This window comes from Oncorhynchus nerka, linkage group LG9b, assembly GCF_034236695.1.
Source record: "Oncorhynchus nerka isolate Pitt River linkage group LG9b, Oner_Uvic_2.0, whole genome shotgun sequence".
Classification (NCBI taxonomy): Eukaryota; Metazoa; Chordata; class Actinopteri; order Salmoniformes; family Salmonidae; genus Oncorhynchus; species Oncorhynchus nerka.
Window position 1 is genome coordinate 32,958,480 of NC_088424.1, and position 13,065 is coordinate 32,971,544.

The window sequence follows — 13,065 nt, forward strand, 5'->3', positions numbered from 1 at the left end:
AAGATTTTATTTATTTATTTAACCCTTATCAACTCTATAATTCCAAGTTTTGGGAGACTTAGCAATGAGAGGGAGATGGTAGAGGAACTGATGACCATGATATGTGCTGTACAAGGTGTAACTGCAATAGCATGCAACCCCATTGTCCATCTGGGCTTTGTGGTTGAGTAGTGAGGTATGAACATACACAAAAACTATTGTGAATCTCCAAGTGTGTGTGTGTGTCTATATGTGCTTGTGGGGCTGTGACCAGTCACACAGGGCTAGTGGGGTCTAATAGTGTAGTAACATTGTAGTGATAGGGTGTAGTAATATTGTGTTTGTACATGAAGGTGTGTGTGTGTTTGTGGATTCAAATAATGAATTTCATGTGTGTGTGTGTGTGGTTGTTGATTGTCTGTTTGTTTTCTTGTCTGGTAGCCTGTGTGTTTTATTTTGCCTCCACCTCTTGCCCAGAATCTAAGAGAAAGAATGTGACCCCAGTGTTCTTAAGGTCAAGTATGCCAGCCAATTACAGCCTGACCCCTGATACCCTACAGGGTAATGGGGGAAGGGTGCACCAAGAGATGAAAGACAAAACAAACGAAGAGAAAGAAAGACAGAGAGAGGAGAGAGAGTAGTGTGTGATAGAGTGCATGTGCATGTCTATGTATGGTTTCCATGTCTTTTTCAGGGGTCAGGGTTGTAAAGCAGTTGTAGGGTCCATTGTCCTCAGTGTTGCCGTGGAAACAAGGTAGGCTGCTCATGGTGTAAGTTGGGGGGGGGGGGTTGCAGACGAAGACGGAGAGGATAAAGAATGAAGTGAAGAGGAAAGAGAAGGGGAGGGGGAGTTTGGAGAATTATGAATGAGGGGGAGTTTGGAGAATGAGGTGATGGAGAAGAGAACCATGTGAAATTGGATCTGGATCAGGAGTTCACCTGACAGAATGGTCTCATAATGTATAGTTGTTATCTGAGGGCTTCAGTCCTTAGCTGTTGTGCTTCTACCTACCTACCTACCTATGCAAAATCACAATTTTAAGAGGGCCATTCTCTTCTATCTGGTTGTTGTTACCTCTATGATTTGCCAGAGTTGCATTTCTGTGCTATCCACTGACCATCATCAGAGTGTGATAAGGTCGACCTGTGGAAAACACTCACAAAAAGGGCATTCTGAGTAGTGCTCACTGCTCAAACAGACTTCCCTGAGTTTTATATAAGGGAACGTGGTAACAGTGTGTAAAGTAGATGCAAAGCTCTGTCATGCTCAGTAAGACAATAACTAAGTCAACTTTCTCTCTCTTGTCTGCTTTCTCTCCTTTTCTCAGATGACCAGTTGGCAGTGAAGTTATCCTCCTTTTCTCTGACCACAGATTCCTCTTCTTCATCATCTTCCTCCTCTCCTCAGAGTTACCAGCCACCCCTGGCTCCACATCCGTACTTTTGGGGGCTTCACACCCGCTCTCTACCCAGTGAGGGCTCCCCCCTCTTCTGCTGCCCCTGCCAGCCCACCTCCTGCCCCATCTCCTTCACAGACCCCCAGTCCTCCCTCTCCCCTGACTTCCCCCACCCCTCCCTCTTCTCCCAGACAGGCCTGCACCTCCCCAACACCTCCACATCGCCCTCCAGTCAGACCCACCCTCCCCGCTCTATCATGGCCTCTCCCAAACTGGGCGTGTCAGCCACCACTACCACTTCCTCATCCTCATCCTCTTCCTCAGCCTCCCTCTGCCCCCCGCCCCACCCTGGTAGCCCCAGCCCTGTGCCCGAGGGCCCTCCCAGCCCTGTGACACCCTCCCCCAGCCCGGGTGCTACCTCTGCAGCCCCGCCCCGTGCCCACCTGAGCATTGCGGTGATCCTGGATGAGCTGCGAGTGCTGCAGCAGAGGCAGATCCACCAGATGCAGATGACGGAGGAGATCTGCAGGCAGGTGCTGCGGCTGGGCGGGGCCTCCTGTGGCCTGGAGGCGCCCCAGATCCTCCTGCCTCCTTTTCCCCAGCTCTGTCTGGAGGGCAGTGAGAGGGCCTCCAGTCCTCCCCAGCCTACACCCATCCAGCCTCCCAGCTCTGTAGCTCCTCTCCTGGCCTGCTTTTCCTCCCTGCTCCCTCCCCAGCCTGCCTCCAAGCCCTCCAAGCCCAGCCACCCCCTGTCCCATGTCCTGCGGCCACACAAGACCCAGATGGAGGGTGCAGGAGGGGCTACAGGGTCTTATCTTTACCCTGGGACCAGTGTCCGCCCTTCCTCCTCGTCTTCTTCCTCCTCTGCCTCCTCAGCCATCTCTACCATGGCCTCGTCCAACTACCCCCTGGCCCTCTCCCTGGCCTTGCCTACCCGTTACCTCCATGAGAAATCCCCCAACACCACCTCAGCCAGCGGCCACGGTGGCCTGTCCTTCCTCACCCCACCCCTGCCCACCACTGCCTCTATGGCACCCCCCTCCTTTCAGGAGCCCCACCTGTCTGTCTCCTCATCAGGGTCCTCGTCCTCCTCCCTGGGGCGTCTCCAGCATGCCTGTCGGTTCTGTGGGAAGCTGTTCAGCAGTGACTCATCCCTGCAAATCCACCTGCGCTCCCACACGGGCGAGAGACCCTACCAGTGCCCTGTCTGCCTCAGCCGCTTCACCACCCGCGGCAACCTCAAGGTGCATTTCCTCCGCCACCGCGAGCAGAACCCAGAGCTCTCGCTCTCCCTTCTCCCCCTTCCCTGTTTGGGCCGGGCATGGGACCAGCGGGGGGGTCTGAGCCCCAGGGTCAGCCCATGAGCAGCATTGGACTGAGTATCAGTGCAGCACAGGCTCAGAGACGTCGTAAACGGCGGGCTGAGGATGACCCGTATGGAGACGGTATGGAGCTGGGAGGTGCCGGAGGGGGCTTCTCTCTGGGGGCATCCACCAGTGCTCCCCCCACCTCTCTCCCCCTTCCCCCCAGTGTGGACCTGGCCCTCATCTCCACCGCCCACTCCCTCCTGCGGCTCAACCAAGCTGCTGCTGCAGCCGCTGCTGCATCCATATCCTCAGCTGCTTCCTCACTCACATCCTCCTCTTCCTCCTCTGCGTCCTCCTCCCTCCTCTCTGTCCCATCCTCGTCCACCTCTGCCATCGCTGGGTTCTTCAAGGGGGCAAAGCAGCAACGCTTTGATGAGAACACGCCCCCTCACCCTCCCATGATGTCGCACTCTGCTTACTCCCAGTTGGCCCACCTCCCTAAACTCCTCTTCCCCTCTGGCTCCCCCCACCAACACCCTGCCCTGGGCCTGCTCCGCCCTCCACCCCCTGCACAAGGCTCCTCCCACCTCTCCTCCACCCACTCTCAGCTCTCCTTCCCCTTCTCCCACTACCCCAAAGCCCACGCCTCCACCTCCTCCCCCTCCGCCTCTACCCCCACCTCAGACACCTCCAAGCTGCAGCGGCTGGTGGAGAAGCTGGAGAAGGAGCCTCCCACCTCCTCTCCCTGGGCCTCCTCCTCAGGGGAGACCTCCCACAGCAGCATGGCCTCTACTGGGTTGTTCAGTAGCGGCCTCATGGGCGCCAGCACCTCCAGCACTTATGTGATGGCAACCCCACCGTCCTCCACCCATGCCCCCACCTCTGTCTCCAACTTCACCAGGGAGATGGTGGCCGCTCTGGGCATGAGTGCAAATGGGGGCAGCGCCTTGGCAGGAGCCATGCTCCCAGGCCTTGGCATCATGAGCACTGGCTCCCTGGCCTCCAACCAGTGTGGGGTGTGTCTGCGTGTGCTGAGCTGCCCCAGGGCACTGCGTCTGCACCAGGCCACCCACCTGGGCGAGCGCCCCTTCCCCTGTAAACTGTGTGGACGCTCCTTCTCCACCAAGGGCAGCCTGCGGTCCCACCTGGCAACACACCGTGCCCGCCCACCGAACTCTCGTGCCCAGAACTCTTGCCCACTGTGCCAGCGCAAGTTCACAAATGCCCTGGTGCTGCAGCACCACATTCGCATGCACCTGGGAGGGCAGCTACCACCGGAGGGCGGTGCAGAGTCTCTGTCAGAGGCCTCAGCAGAGTCTGACACTATCTCTGAGCTCCAGACCCATTCCCTGGCACTGTCTCAGTCCCAGCCACAGTCCAATGACACCCCCAAGGTCTCCACTGAGAGCTCCACTGCAGCCTCAGGCAGCCAGTCAAAGAGCTCAGCAGCATCCACACACTTTCAAACCCTAGTGGGAGGCTCTGACCCAGTATCGGTCAGTGTGACATCACCAAAGTGTGTCTGGGAGCCTAACAGATCTCACTCCTCCAGCCCTGACCTGATCCCTCCCTCTGACCTCACCCCTGACTCCTTCCTAAACTCCACCTCACACACCCCTCCGCCCGGCAGCGCAGACCCCCAGTCCTGTTTGTCAGTGTGCCTTCCCCACCCCCTCCTCTAGGAGATACAGGCTCCCCAGTCAACGATGACAACCATGCTGAACACCTTGATTCAACCATTAGTACCATTGGCCCTGCTCCCACTTCCTCCAGTGTTACCAAAACCACCCCCTTGACCAGTCTAATGATGTCAGACTGTCTTTTGGGTCAGCATGCCCTTCCTCTCAATGTCTTCCTCCCCGGCCCTAGATCAAACCTGGAGGATCTACTGAGCACACCAACCCTCTGTGCCCCGGTAGCACACCCAAGCCCAGCCCCCTCCTTTACCCCTGTACTTAGCCCAGAGCACCCCAAACCCCACCCAGCACCCAAACCAGACTTAGAGCACCCCCCTAAACTACAAACCCCCAAGCCCACAGAGGAATACAGGGTTGAAACCCCCCCACCTGCAGCACCAAAGCATGACCAAGCTCTTGTATCTGATACGGACCCGAGAATGGCACCACCATCAGAGAGCACAGACACAAGCGATGCTGAGGCTAGGGAAGTTCCTCAGAAAGATGTACCCTACACCAGGATGAGTCAGGGGGCGTACCTCGGCTCCCATGGGAAGGAGGATGGGATGAGTGGTGTCAGTGACCAACTGGAAAGCACTTTTCCCATCAGTTTGGCTACCACTCTCCCCTCTCCCCTGTCTCGCCCTGAGAAGAAGACCTACAGCTGTGCCGAGTGTGGGAAAGAGTATGCCAGCCGCAGTGGACTGAAGGTGAGAGGATGAAAGTATTGATTGGTGTGTGGGTCGGTAGAGAACTTAGCTATCTCTTATGTTTATGGACTTCATGATAGCTGCTTTGAAGTGATTTATTCATCTGTGGAATTGTTAATTAGATGTCCAAAACATTGCAACCAATGAACCCAACATTACTACTAAAACTACTTTAATCTGTTTGTTAGGCATCAGGTTACATTTACCTGAAACATTCACTGATGACAAATCTCCTTCCAGAATCAGTCAAGCTAAATGTTTGTGATATAAATGTTATTTCCAGCCAGGGGGACTCAGAGGTTGGTCGGAGTGGCACTTAAACAATCTGTTATTTTCATATTCATCCACAGGGACACATGAAGCATCATGGAGGGGTTGTCATGGCACCACGTCCCCCTGTACGGAGCGGTCGCTCGGCCTCTGAGCGACTTCCTGCTAACACACCGACAACGTCCTCCAACCCCCCGGCCACCAGAAGCAATGTGGGCTTCTGGAACCAGTACCAAGCCTTCCTCAACACCAGCAACGACTCGGCAGACGACCCGGCACAAGGCCCGGCCAGTGGTAGCCAAGGAGAGGATGGGGAGATGCCCCGATTGGCTAAATCTCCCGTTAGATCCCAGCTGTCGAAAGAACCAACCACTGGAAGGGGTTCAGAAGATGGGTCTGACGAAGGGTCTACTCTAGAGTCAATGTAATTGGTGCTATCAATGGACATTCACTGTACCTTTGAGTCAAACCGTAGGGACTTTTGTATTGTATTGCTTCCAAATTCAGTTGAGTAGTCTGTCGGGTTTGTTGTCTGTGAGTAAGTTGCTTAGTTCATTTGTGATAACTGTAAGTTGGCCATCCTGGCCTTTTCTTTTAAAAGAGGGAAAAGTTGAAGGATGAAAAAAACATGACATAACTACAGGATTGGAAGATTGAGGTCAGAAGTCACTGTTAAGACAATAAGAGTTGGAGCTGGGCTCTAAAATGAGAGCTCTGTTAGGCAAAGAGCCCTACTCTAGATTTAGGGCTAATTTTCCTGAACAGTCTGACTCACTGTTTATGTGATAGATATCAACTCAGATAAAGACATGTATTGGAAAAGGAGGCAAGGTAGAGAGGATGTGATATTGTTCTCACATAAACAATTCCTTCATTCAAACATAAAAGGGAAAAGGAGGTGAAACAGAATGATAAGGGTCACTAAACTAAACTTGACATGGTAGCTTCAACCCTGGCAGTCTATGGAGATGCAGTCTCTCATCCTACTACTGTATAAAACCTCATCTTTCATGTCATCTGGGTTTACTTTTGAACTTGTGAATACTCCAGTCTCTTCCTCCAGCTGATTTACAGAGAAGCACAGAGGAGTGGGTGTTGTGGTGTGCCAGGTGGAGAAAGAAATGGACGAACAGTTTCCTGTGTGACCCATTTTCCTTTGGATCTTTTGAATAAGCTGATTGTCGTTTGGTCTCACAGTGATGTCCGTTCTCTGTAACTCGTTGTCTTTGGTTCATGTTGTATCTTTATAACAAAAACAAAAAAATCTGATATTGTTGTGAGTTGTACTTTCAGTGTATTCCTGTGAAATAAGAGGGATAAAAAAAGACAAAAAAGCTTCTTTTTTGTTGTTGTTGTTGACTGGCTGTTTTATTTGTTTTGGATCTCTATCGTGCCTGTTCTACATTCTCCTGTAGAGCTGTTTTGATATTTGTTTATTTGTCACACACTGCTGTTAGTGACACCAACACAATGGCACATGCACAAACATGCCAGATGCACACAGCTGTTTTGTGCATATCGTAAGTGTGCATTTGGCTATTTTTTTGTGCAAGTGGGTGTGTGTTTGTGTGTGTGAGCGCGCTACATATGTGTACATATGTGCCTATGTGCGTGTGTGTTGGCACAGCAGTGTGTAGCCTCTAACTGCCTCGGCCTTGCCAGGTTTCCTCACACACAGGCGTCATTAATCCCTGCTCTCTTTCAACACAATTAAACTCCTGCCTTCCTCTGTGTCTGTCACATCAACCAAGAGGAAGAGGGGGGGAGAGACCAGCTGTCCCCACTTCAGACCCTAATCCCCTCAGCCATGATGACAACCAGAGCAGGGTGTGTGTGAGAAAGGTCAAAGGGGGGGCTGATGGCTCAGACTGTGGTCACTGGTCATTGAGGGTTAAAAGGATTGCCAAGGTGTAAGCATCAATTAATTAACATTTAGGAGTGTGGGCACATACAGTAAGGTACTGAATATTATGTGGGTGTGCAGTCTTTGTGGATCTGTTTAGCTGATGCTCATTCATCTTACCACTCACAAAAGGGAAAATGTACACTACCGTTCAAAAGTTTTGGCTCAGTTAGAAATTACCTTGTTTTTGAAAGAAAAGCAAATGTTTTGTTCATTAAAATAACATAAAATTGATAAGAAATCAAGTGTAGACATTCTTAATGTTGTAAATGACTATTGTAGCTGGAAACGGCTGATTTTTAATAGAATATCTACATAGGCGTACAGAGGCCCATTATCAGCAACCATCACTCCTGTGTTCCAATGGCACGTTGTGTTAGCTCATCCAAGTTTATCATTTTAAAAGGCTAACTGATCATTAGAAAACCCTTTTGCAATTATATTAGCACAGCTGAAAACTGTTGTTCTGATTGAAGAAGCAATACAACTGGCCTTCTTTAGAATATGTGAGTATCTGGAGCATCAGCATTTGTGTGTTTGATTACAGGCTCAAAATGGCTAGAAACAAATAACTTTCTTCTGAAACTCGTCAGTCTATTCTTGTTCTGAGAATTGAAGGCTATTCCATGCAAGACATTACCAAGGAACTGAAGATCTCGTACAACGCTGTGTACTACTCCCTTCACAGAACAGCGCAAAGGGTCTCTAACCAGAATAGAAAGAGGAGTGGGAGGCCCCAGTGCACAACTGAACAAGAGGACAAGTACATTAGTGTCTAGTTTGAGAAACAGACGCCTCACAAGTCCTCAACTGGCAGCTTCATTAAATAGTACCCGCAAAACACCAGTCTCACTTCAACAGTGAAGAGGTGACTCCGGGATGCTGAGAATGAGTTGCAAAGAAAAAGCCATATTTCAGACTGGCCAAATTGACACTCGTCAATATATGTTCATAAATAAACATTTTTTTTCTTCAGAAGCAAACTACTGTAGGTTGAAAATTACTTTGCATATGGAAGCATTTTTAGTGTCTTGAAATTTGTTGAAGGCATTTTTCCATTTAATGTTTTGACAAATAGCTAGTTAAAGAATCAATCAAAAGTCAGAGAGGGAAAAACAGTGGCTTGTCATGATGGAGGAACGGCACTCTGGATAGAGACGTTTGGCCAACTGCTGTTAGTTAAGGGTTTCTAAGTAAGCATTTCACGGTAAAGTCTACACTTGTTGTATTTGGCACATGTGACAAATAAAGTTTGATTTGATTTGAGCCCACAAAATGTTAAACCTGAAGTGAGTGGTCAAAATAACATAAAGGAGAATGTTGGCTTTATGCCAACTCAGCCATTATTAAGGCGATGCTGGAGCAATCTGGGTTATGTGCCTTCCTTAAACTCACATCGACAGACTAACCTTGTCAGCTTCATGAGTTGAAATAGCAACCTTCCAGTCACCGGCCTTACGCTCTAACCGCTAGACTACCTGCCGCCCATATAATCACTGCAATAAATACACTGAAGTTTAGAGGGGCAATATCCTATGTGACAATGTATGCACACATGACCTTCGTTTTGGATAAAAGCGTCTGCTAAATGGCAGATATTATTATTATTATTATGAAAATATAGGCAGAGAATATGCATTATGATGATTTTTAAAAAATTATACAACAGAAAAATGTTTGATTATGATGATATGCATTAAGATGATTTAAACTGTTATAAAGCAATAGGCCCTCCTGTTAAAAGAGTTGAAATAATTTCCCAGGTCTAGGATGTCATACTGTCAGTTAAACTAGCCTCGAGACAGACTCTAGCGACTGGAGCACACCTACCAGGGTTCTGATGGTTAAAATGATTGCCAAGATGTACGCATTAATGAATGAACATTTAAGAGTGTGAGCGCACACACAGATGAACCTTTGGCATGTTTTATACTTAAGTCATTTAGCAGACGCTCTTATCCAGACTGACTTACAGTAAGTTCATTCACCCTAAGACTCCTAGGTGAGACGTCCACAGATCACAGTCGTAGTAAGATACTGAATTTTCTGTGGGTGTGCTGTCTATCTGTGTGGATTTAGCTAGTGATCATTCATCTTACCACTTACAAAAAGGCATGGCTGATAACAACTTTATTGAAGGAAAATGTACTTGCTACGACTGTGATATGTGGTTGTCTCACCCAGCTATCTTAAGATGAATGCACTAATTGTAAATCTCTGTGGATAAGAGCGTCTGCTAAATGACTCAAATGTAACATGTAAAACATGTAAAGCATCAGTGTATGTGCAACTGATCTCCACATGAATGACACGTATACTAAGTAGAACGGATTAGTATGTCTGTACAGCAGGTGGCAGTGTCCACTTTTAGATATTGATCCAGACACCATACATAGAGGAAGGAGTAAGGAGTGGTGGACAAAACAGCCCATAGAAAAACCCTAAAGTATGGCTGTCAAGGCATTATTGGAATGTGTCACTTGACTTGGAGGTTTCAGGCGATGAAACATCAACTATGTAAAAAAAAAATGAAGTAGCATTAAACAAAACCTTCAGGATTGAATTTGTTTGATAATATTTCATAACATATTACTGGTTAAGACCACAACGTGGCAGTGTTTAGCCAGGCCTTCAACATGAGAGAACCTATTGGATTGACCAAGTGAACCAACTGACCCATTTGGGCTGAGGTAAGCCTAACCCCTCGTTCATTATCCAATATCAACGGGCCCCTTGTGCATGCCTGCCTGATGATAAATGTGTCATTCAACTGGGAGAAACAATCATCTATCACAGCACATTTGAGCATGTCTCCAGACTACTAAACGTTTCAGAAAGAATGTGAAAGAGAAAATACTTTTTTTTTTAATCCCCAATGATGAAATCAACCATTCGTTAGTCACATGTGATATCAAAGACACCACTTCCCTGATTTTGGAGTTGTGGGTAACTGCATACATGGAGTGTGTCTGAAAGTGGATGTGTCTGCAAAAGTGGGAGGTTCAACAGAAGTGGGTCTATGGAACTCAAATCAGCTTGTTGGGAAGATTTGTTGCCGCTCAAGACCGTTTTGCTTGGCTGATTGGGCTACACGACGAGTCGATTGTTGACTACGCTAGCATTTTAGCTGAGCCTAACCCTAACCATTTCCTTAACCTTAACCTCAATCTCCTAATGTTAATGTTAATTTTCCTAACCTGCCATGTTAATTATCCTAAGCTGATACGCATTTTAGCTAAGCCTAACCCTAACCTTTTTGCTAACCTTGACCTCATTCTCTGTCAGTTTCCCTAGCTAATTCCCTACTTTTCACATGGACACAGTAATAAACAGCTCTAATATAACCAATAATGGAGCGCTGATCTTACACCCAACCCTGTTGAGCCACCCACTGATGTTACACCCAAACCTGTTGAGCCACCCACTGATGTTACACCCAACCCTGTTGAGCCACCCACTGATGTTACACCCAAACCTGTTGAGCCACCCACTGATGTTACACCCAAACCTGTTGAGCCACCCACTGATGTTACACCCAACCCTGTTGAGCCACCCACTGATCTTACACCCAACCCTGTTGAGCCACCCACTGATCTTACACCCAACCCTGTTGAGCCACCCACTGATCTTACACCCAACCATGTTGAGCCATCCACTGATCTTACACCTAACCCTGTTGAGCCACTCACTGATCTTACACCCAACCCTGTTGAGCCAACCACTGATCTTACATCCAACCCTGTTGAGCCACCCACTGATCGTACACCCAACCCTGTTGAGCAACCCACTGATCTTACACCCAACCCTGTTGAGCCACCCACTGATCTTACACCCAACCCTGTTGAGCCACCCACTGATGTTACACCCATCACTGTTGATCTTTTGAAACACCCACCCACTCTTAGACACACTCCAAGTATGCAGTTACCCACCCATACTGCGATTTTGAGGGAAATTGGATGAATCGTGCGCCTTCCTGTGGAGATTAGGTATATACACAATTACACTGATTGGCCCAAGGGGGGCGGTATAGTAATCAACTGAAAACTTTGAACAAGTATATCTCCTGGACCGTTTGAGCTACAGTCATGACATTTTGTACATAGGCCTATATGCAGCCTCACATGAGCAACACGTTTCCCATTAGGGCCTATAAGCTGCACCCATTCTGTTTTTATATTTTATTTCCAGCAGTGGAAAAAGACTAGAGTTTTTACTCGCCGTCTTTAATCCGCGCAACATAAATTTGAATAATTGTCACTAATTGGCCTGGAGGGGACAACGACAGTGACGACAACAGTGACAACGACAGTGACAACGACATGTTTACTGCTGCCTTACACAACATATCTCATGTATTGATACTTTTATGGAATGATGTCATGTGTGACTGTAGACAGTGTTGGTGATATATGCTTACTAACTAGTAATAACTAGTAAACCTTTATAAAGGCCTACAGCAGTGGAGGCTCCTCAGAGGAGGAAGGGGAGGACTATCCTCCTCAGTGAATTTCACAAAAATGTAAATAGTGAAACATAAAAAAAAGTGATCCTTTTGATAAAACTATAATACGTCTATTCACGTCACCAAATAATTGACTAAAACACAGTGTTTTGCAATGAAGGTCTACAGTAGCCTCAACAACACCCCAGTGTAGTGTAACATATGTGAAACGGCTAGCTAGTTAGCGGTGGTGCTCGCTAAATAGCGTTTCAATCCGTGACGTCACTTGCTCTGAGACCTTGAAGTAGTGGTTCCCCTTGCTCTGCAAGAGCCGCGGCTTTTGTGGAGTGATGGGTAACGATGCTTCGAGGGTGACTGTTTTTGATGTGTGCAGAGGGTCCTTGGTTCGTGCCCGGGTATGGGCGAGGGGACGGTCTAAAGTTATACTGTTACATTGATGCTGTTGACCCGGATCACTGGTTGCTGCGGAAAAGGAGGAGGTCAAAAGGGGGGGTGAGTGTAACGAATGTGAAACGGCTAGCTAGTTAGCGGTGGTGCGCGCTAAATAGCGTTTCAATCGGTGACGTCACTTGCTCTGAGACCTTGAAGTAGTGGTTCCCCTTGCTCTGCAAGAGCCGCGGCTTTTGTGGAGTGATGGGTAACGATGCTTCGAGGGTGACTGTTGTTGATGTGTGCAGAGGGTCCCTGGTTCGCGCCCGGGTATGGGCGAGGGGACGGTCTAAAGTTATACTGTTACAGTAGCACCATGGTGTAGCCAGAGGACAGCTAGTTTCCGTCCTCCTCTGGGTACATTGACTTCAATACAAAAACTAGGAGGCTCATGGTTCTCACCCCCTTCCATAGACTTACACAGGAATTATGACAACTTCTGGAGGACGTCCTCCAACCTATCAGAGCTCTTGCAGCATGAACTGATATGTTGTCCACCCAATCAAAGAATCAGATAATTAATCTAGTACTGAAAGCATAAGCTACAGCTAGCTAGCACTGCAGTGCTTAAAATGTGGTGACAAATTGACTTAAAGAGAGAGAAAGACAATAGTTGAACAGTTTTGAACAAATTCATGTAATTAAAAATGAAGGAAAAGCAGCGAATTCAGATAACTAGTTTAGCCCACTCAAACACCCAGCCCAAACAGAGAGGGGTGCTATGTTAGCTAGCTGGTTATGACTATCCAACACAGGAACTCTTCCAAGTCAAGGTAAGCTTTTGGTTGTATTAATTTCTTGTATTAATTTCAGCAAGAACTGAAGTCCACAAGCGAAGGGATAAATGTGAGAGGACGAGAGCACGTAGATACGAGAAGGAATTTATACCAGGGGCGCAACTTTCACTGGGGATGGTGGGGTGATGTCCC

At 48.2% G+C, this 13,065-nt stretch overlaps 1 pseudogene; it reads left to right on the forward strand.

Moving 5' to 3' along the window:
• Nucleotides 1–1,549: 1,549 nt before the first annotated feature.
• LOC115114673 (sal-like protein 2) lies at nucleotides 1,550–7,416 on the forward strand (annotated as a pseudogene).
• Nucleotides 7,417–13,065: the final 5,649 nt, after the last annotated feature.